At 38.8% G+C, this 8,231-nt stretch overlaps 1 non-coding gene across 1 annotated transcript; it reads right to left on the minus strand.

Moving 5' to 3' along the window:
- Window positions 1-2,274: 2,274 nt before the first annotated feature.
- On the minus strand, window positions 2,275-2,358 carry trnas-gcu. The gene has a single exon. It is a non-coding gene; the product is annotated as a tRNA-Ser (tRNA).
- Window positions 2,359-8,231: the final 5,873 nt, after the last annotated feature.

Here is an 8,231-nt window from a genome sequence, read left to right on the forward strand (position 1 = left end):
AAAGTGAATGTTGGTCTCATTTCGTATCATCTTTTATATTTTTTGATTGTGTTCATCAGTCTGATTTCACTGACTCATGTATAACGTACGCTTTATCTCATTGTAAATCATGGGATATTTAAGGTCCTATACTGATTTATCTATGTTTATCATCGTAGCAGAATGGTGGTAGCGGATTACAGAGCAGGTAACACAAATTGTTCACGCATCATGAAAGCACATATCATTGGTTTTCATGCCGCGTAAGGCGATTGAAACCGCACAAAGCACCTCAGAGAAGCAAACTACCTCGGGTAGGGTAAATATTCCGCAAGTATTCCGATAGCCCTTCAATTCTTCTTATTTTTAAGCACTTACATGATTCATTCTTGAAAGCATATCAAATATGCTTCCGCTCCATTTCAGGGAGATCTTCAGAGGCCCTAAAAATTCTCATTGTCTCCCCTCTTGTTCTTTTACCAAATATCTTAAATCGGTGACCTCCCGTAATCGAACAAGCCTCAAACGAAACAGTTTCTCCCTTTCAGGTGATCCAAGAGGATGGTGCAAGGGCGAACAGTCATTACACTATTGACAATAAGAACATTAGCAGCAATAATAAAAATATCGGCAATAACGATTATAATGACAATATCGATCATAGTAACAAAACGTGCATTAGTCATAGCGCATTTCACGTCGGGGGTACAGTACAAGTGCGGCACAATGTTTGCATCGCACGGTTCACACAGAACCATGTGCCATGAGATTTCACTGCACCTACTTTCTGAAATGCTGCTATCCTATTAATTCAAATACTGCTAAGCATTAATTTCAGGATTATTATCTTGAAAACAATGAAGTTAATCTTTTCGGATTAAAGTGCATGACATTAACAGTTGCACATCATACCAGTGGTGCCAGGGCTTATTAATATTTTTGCTGTTCTTCTGTGACAATCTGGGATATATTTTCCTGAGCCCACTGGGTCCGCAATTTACCTGGTCTCGGCAGAATGGCCAGTGTGGGTATAAGACAGAATGTGTAGGGTCAGATTTTGTCTCTCTTACAGTGATTGTCCCACTCTCTTTCTGCTAATCCTGAAGACCCAAGTCCGAACGGGACTGAAATGATCTAATTTTGTCTAATTTTGCTTCAGTCTCTGTGAGTTGCTGTCCACTGACCATATCCTCGGTTTTTACTAAGTCCCTCGTTAGGTATGAACAATGTGCACGTTAACTTGCATTAACACCCGACTGCTATTTATCCGTTGCTTTTTCCTCTTTTCCTATATTAACTCGTCAGCTGTGATCAATGAGCACTTCAGCCTGAATCACTCCCAAACATATTATCTCCGAATCTTTCAGCGTTCCCTCCTCGGTCTATATTCCTCACGTTAAATGTAGCAATGTGTGAACTCAAGGAATACACTCTGGAATCAATGAAATACCAGATTCATATTTTGTGAATGCCAGGATTGTCAAAATAATTTAAAGTTTACCCAGTCCTTTTTTTGACTGTTTTATCCGGCTGGGTTGTGTCGGGAATAGAGCAAACTGGGTCTCCTTGAGGGGAATTCGCTGCAACTTGTCATTCATCGTAACGGATTGAAGGAATCGTGTCGGTCATTTTTGCGATCTCTCCAGTGCTGTCAGTGAGATGTGTAGGGTACAGACCAATTGTTTGGTACAGAGATTAATACAGACCAATCGGCCAGGCACAGTGGATCAATTAACTGGGTGCTTCACCCTGGGAGAGAATGCGCTTTTCATTCCATGTAAATATTAAGAGGAATTGCAGATTGAACAAAAAGTTTTCTCTTGAGCGACGAAATTGTTTGCTGACAAAAAATAAAACAATTTTTCAAAATTACTCCTTGAACATAATATTCTACATTTCCCACCCAAATATTAAACTACATCTTACAGCTGATGCGGCAAAATTAATTTTTCGACACATATGCCACCATTCCCATTAACTGGGACTCACAGAAATAATTTCAGAAGCTGTAAAGTTTTAATACGTAAATTAATTTTGACAACGACTTTGCAGGAAATTTATACCCAGCAATGTCGCACAACAAGCGACTTCGAATGTGAGCCAAGAGAATTTCAATGTGGGTTTGAAGATCACAACTTCTTACACAGAGTAGAGTAGACTTCGCAAAAATCGTATCGATTGAAGTATATCAAGCGAGGAACAGTGAAGACAGATCCATGATTATTTTGATACCTGTAAATAGTATGATTCCCTTTTTTAAAACTCCATAATTAACTAATTTTTCAAAGTATCTAAAGCCACGAGGGAGGGATTCGAACCCACGCGTGCAGAGCACAATGGATTAGCAGTCCATCGCCTTAACCACTCGGCCACCTCGTCTGCCACAAATCCGTACACAGCCTCAAAACAGAAATATGCATTTGAAATATTGCTGATTGATTAAAGAAGCGATGTTTTATTGGGTAAAGAACTAAAGAAGAGTAGTGTTACTGAAAAAAAACAGTGTTTATTACCGGAAGAGATATAACATTTGTTTACATTCGCTGTTTGACGACAACAATTAAATATGAATTGTCATTTGTTATTGGAGCAACTAAAGCTGGAATAATTTTTTAATTATTTATCATTTTTATTTTATTATTTATTATATTTCAAAAAACTACAGAAGTTTTATTATTTATTGTATTATTTATTATTTTTGAAAAAGCAACAGAAGTTGCAATGACCAGATATACACATCAACAATCTGTGTCTACCAGTCATCGAATATTGTGATTTACAGCTTCGGCCATGGCACCAACAATTGATTTAGTCTAAATTAATCTTGATAAAATTTGAATGTTTAATATATTAATTCCAAGTTCATCAGTAATAGCAATAACGTAAGTTTACGATTTTACTTAAATTAGCAACGATAAATTTATCAGCATTAAAAAGCCTTGATTTTTCCCTTGAAAGCAATACTACACATGATTCTTTCAATCTGAAGTAATCAAGAGCAATTTGTCGATCAAAAATATTCTGTTACAACCATCACGCAATTTCCGACACAAGCTTTTATATTCAGAGGACATGGATCATGATTCATGATTAGGAAACCACTTTTTTTCTTCATCCTTCAATTTTAATATCACTATTTCAACATCGAATGACTTTCTTATGAACGCTTTTGATGCCATTGAGAAAAAAATTATGACATGATGAACATTTAAATTACCCGTTGCTGACATATAAACATTTAGAAATCAATAGTGTTAGTGGATCCCGCTGATAAGATATTTTTGAAGAGGCTGCGCTTTATTGACTGTTCAGGAACGAGATCTCACTGCTGATCTACACACGGACATTGATCTGTTCCGGTCGCTTCCTGGACCTGTTCTTCTTGCAGACCGGGGATTGCACTGCGACCTCCGCCCTGATTCCGAGCTCAGTATAGGCGACTGATCAGTACAGCCCTATACACCCAAAACTCCACGCTTCAAGGAATCCCAGAGAGTCTTCGGCTGAATCGCTGGATAACAAGCGACCGTCAACTCAATCTGAAATAAGTCCGTGGAAACGGAAAACTTCATTTCAAATTTCGCGGATTATATACAAAAATGTTGTTTTGTTGGCTAAAAAACTGAAAGTCGCAGAGTTTCGCTGAGTCAGAAGATGGCATATGATCTGAAAAGAATTATTATTTTCGGAATTTTTTAAACAGATGTTTTTTTTTGCTTCAAATGAAAATACACGATGAAGCTTGGTCTTGTTCACCATGTAATGAGCACTGATACAGAATCTCAATTGAAATCTATCAGGGGCAACATCATCCCACTTGATTCCAAAGATTTGGACAAACAGCTGCCTCAAGTATTCCTTTATTGAAAATGTAATTTATCTTTGATTGAAAGTATCAACTGAAACATTTACAACTGCTGTATCCAATTCAACTAAAAGCTGAGCGTCAGAGAAATAATGGGGACTTGACGCAGCTGCTTTGTGTTAACCCCGTTTTTCCTCCAGGGGTTTATGGCCATCCTTCCAGTGATGCTTCAAAATCCCTTCCGTCGGACGTCATGCGGTTTAATAATACTTATCCACCTTGGTGGAGGAAACGAGCGTGGACACTCAGAGCTGAATTGTCTCCATGGTGTCGAGCTTACAGAATCTAGACAACTGTCCTTCATGGCCACGTGTATCCACGACTCGAGGCACAGCCGATAACAGGTCAGCAAGGCTGGCTCAACGGCAGGACTTCGAAGGGCAGTCTAGTCATGGGGCCATTGATTTTCACAGTGAGCTGCATTTAACCCTCTAAGGCAAAGCAGTAAAACACCTTCTGTAGTCGGCAAAAAAATTCCCAATCAGTGCTTGCAATGGCAAGCTTTGGAATTCAGCTTTTTAAACTCAGTGCCCATAACACACCTGCAAACCTGCACCAATAGCTCTCAGGAAATAGGGAAAACGGATATGCTGTGAGAGAGAGATTTCCTTATCCAGCTGGAATGCATGTGATTCATAGCACGTTTACAGTGTATACTGTCCATCGATTTGAGATTTCCTCCCAACACCACTTCCGCTGTATCAAATATAAGGATTAGTATTATTATTTTGAAAGATACAATGGATCCATTTTTGCTTGTTGCACTCGTTTGGATGTTCAGTGATCACCTTCCAATAATAAATTAAAAACTTCCTGGTCTCCGCTTCGCTTCATTGCTGACCATCTTAGATTCATGTTTACCATTCAGTTACATTCTAACGGATCGACATCAAAAACAAAGTCATAAATTATTTATTTCACGAAGCGATTTTAACAAGACACTGAATACGTGAATCAATTGTTGTGATTAAAGCATTTTGACGCATAGCTTTCAACGTCTTTCTCCAATAATCTTTGTTGAATAATAATCCATGAATTTGATACAGCGCTTTTCATGTCTTCAGGAAGTCACAGCTTCACACAATATACTGAAAATTGTATTAACTCTATATTTGTGGATGAATTGCAGCAGCCAATTAAGCACAGCAGTGTCCCACAAACAGACGTCGGTTTAAGCGACCAACTTAATTATTTTAAAATCTTCAAGGAATATTATCAGGAGTTGGGGGTAAGGAAATTTGCGCAAGGTTTTGTCCTGCCGGGAATCGAACCCAGGTATCTCGCTTGGGAGGTGAACGCTTAAGCCACTGTGCTAATGGACTCCTCGTGACATAGAAATGAAGAATGCTTGGCTTGATATCCAGGGACATCACTGACATTACAAATGATGCAATTTAAAAGCTCCCCAGAGGTTTCTCATTAGAATAAATAATATTGAATCTCAATGCCTTATCTCAAACACTTACTTGGAGATGCTATATTCGTCAACAACGCTCCTGCTGATGTCTTGCCATGGGATATTCAACATTTTTTGAAATAGAAGCAATTTACTATCCGATTCTTGCAGTGGTTGGAGTACCAGGTAGGATATTAACAGCTTTTAATTAGTTATATAATCCAGACACTGGTAGTGATCTAACATATCTGTCCTGAAAGTTTATTTCCGTTATCCGTTTTTACCTATTTGCTAAATTGGTCATTGTGAACATTATCATTTTGTTTCATAAAACGCCATTAAAATCAGCAGATTGCCTCGAAACTTCTCACTTGCTATGCTATAAAATGCAGCTATTGTGCATTGTGTTGGCGTAGAAAGCAGCCGATCTGTGCAGAGGAACATCTCACAGACAGTCATTAGACCTGGATGTGAATTACACAAAACTTTCCATAATAGTGCAGTTTCCAGTGACGGATATTTACCTTGATTCACATTTTGCAGAATTCGAAATGCCGTACGTATATATGCGCTGCGGGCACTTGGATATCAGGACTTTAGCGCTTGAGCGGAGATGCCTAATCTGCCTACTTAACGAGATGCCGACTCCCACTTGTCTCTGTTTTGCTGGGGCTGGGCTGAGATCAGTGGAGACTCTGGCCTGGACCTGGCAAGCAAAAAGAGTCCATGGCTGGCCCCTGATTAATGGTTAGATGATGTGTGTGTGTGGGGCGGGTGCGACTGTGTGGTGTGTAAGTTGATTGGCAGGTATCACCCACTAGACCAGGTGCCAGCACTCTTCCGCTGTTGTTGCGTGGCGGTGTCAGTGAACCTGTGAGCTTCAATCATATTTGAAACATTTGGCACGATTCAAGTGAACCAATAACTTTGTATTTTTCACCTTTTCAGTGAACTTGCTGGCGATTCTAATCCTGTCCCGGAAAGATGCGGACTATCCAAAGTCGTCACTCTCTACCTGGTGGCCATGGCAGCGGCGGATATAATGGTTATTATCAATGATGTTTTATTGAATCGCAATAATAATACGTATTTCCGATTTAGCTTCTTGTACTACACTCCCGTGTGTAAGTTACGAACTGTTCTGCTGGCTTCAGCCACTCGATGCTCTATCTGGCTCACAGTCGCCTTCACCTTTGATCGCTATGTCGCCATTTGTTGTCAGAAAATGAAAAACAGATTTTGCAATTTAAAAACGGCCAGTTTGGTTACAACAGCCGTGTGTGTGCTCAGCTGTGCGCAGTGCATACCATTATATTTTATTTTCGTTCCCCTTTTCATAATTAATAATATGCCGAAATACTGCAAAGCTAAACCGATTTACCACACTTCAGCATATTGGAGAGCGTACGAATGGTTGATCCGTGTGTTCAGTCCCGTACTGGTATCTGTTCTCATTATTTTTGTCAATGCTTTGACAGTCAGGCATATTTTATTAGCCAGCAGAGTCCGCCAGCGTATCCGGGGTGACAGCACTTTTAATATACAGAATGATCCTGAGATGGTGAAACGTCGAAAATCCATCATTTTGCTCTTCGCAGTATCAGGCAGTTTTCTACTTTTATGGACGACAAATGTTGTCTATTCATTAAAGTGGTCAGTTGCAAACTATCACTATGCAAAGAAAGAAAATAGCATTCGATACAGCATCCAACAGATTGGATTCATGCTTCAGCTTCTGAGCTCCTGTACAAATACTTGCATCTATGCGGTGACTCAGAGCAAGTTTAGAGAGGAAATGAAGAAGATTATTAAATATCCATTTGTTTTGTTTCTTCAAAGGGTTATGTAAGATAATATTATTGAGATTATTATTGAGACAGATTGATTATGAAGCGTGGCCGCAACCCTAGCTGCATGTGCTATTGCACTCTTGTTATCCAAGCTATACCACTCTATTTGACAATGGAAACAACGTAACGTTCACAAAATGTAGTTCTTATGTGTTTAGAGATTTGATATTGAAATGTAAACGTTATCGCACAGGATGCATTCTCGAAAAAAATTTAGCTTTTCATATCTCTTTCATTTTAAATGGTAAAGGAAAATTTATATTCACTGCTTTCATTCGCGTCAATCTGCGTAGGCATCGGAGATCCCTGAGAACATTTTCACATAACGTAGTAACTTTTTTGTAGCGGTGCATTGATTGTCAATAAATCCGTTTTGTTCCCGTCCAGTTTCTCGTTTCATTTCAGTTTGATTCTTCACAGAGAGCGATTGTATACGAATGAAATTTCAGCAATGCTATTTTTATTCAAGAAGCCATAGTCATATCAGTCCCACACGTGCAAATCACAGATTAATGTCTGAAAAAAACATGTCTTTGCAGCTTATACTAAAAAAAATACCATTAGTGAGCGTTACAACCCCTTGATGAGAACTTCTTATTGACGAAGTTAAAAGCACATTGTTAATACTGATCTATAATCAGCACGTATAATCGCTCACTACTACATTCCTGGCTCATCTGATCAACCATAAACAAACGTAACAAAAGTCATGATCTTGAAATTGATAATCTTTTACAATCGTCCAGCAAATGAGTGTTTGACAAGACACAGAACCAAGAGCATGTACTGTGAAGTTCAATGAGCTTCACTGATCCTCCCGATGTGAAATGTGCGATACAGTTACCGTATTGTAATGCAGTTTATCATACAGTAAGTTTCATTCATGTTATAGCATTAAATTCTAACCTGATACGAGAGATTTCAGTTTCTAAACTCGGTATAGGCTTATTTCTGTTGCATTCAGTAAAATATAAATTTCGAAACGCTTTCACTCTTACCGTGAAGTTGGAGGTTTTCAAACAGGCGTAGTATTTTTCAGATCTATTTTTAAAACTAAATTCTCAATTAAGCCACTTACCGCAAGATTTGCCTCTTCATAAAGAAGATGTCTTTATATCTGCACGACTTAGAGACATTCCAC

Source organism: Callorhinchus milii, unplaced genomic scaffold (assembly GCF_018977255.1).
Source record: "Callorhinchus milii isolate IMCB2004 unplaced genomic scaffold, IMCB_Cmil_1.0 Scaffold274, whole genome shotgun sequence".
Taxonomy (NCBI): domain Eukaryota; kingdom Metazoa; phylum Chordata; class Chondrichthyes; order Chimaeriformes; family Callorhinchidae; genus Callorhinchus; species Callorhinchus milii.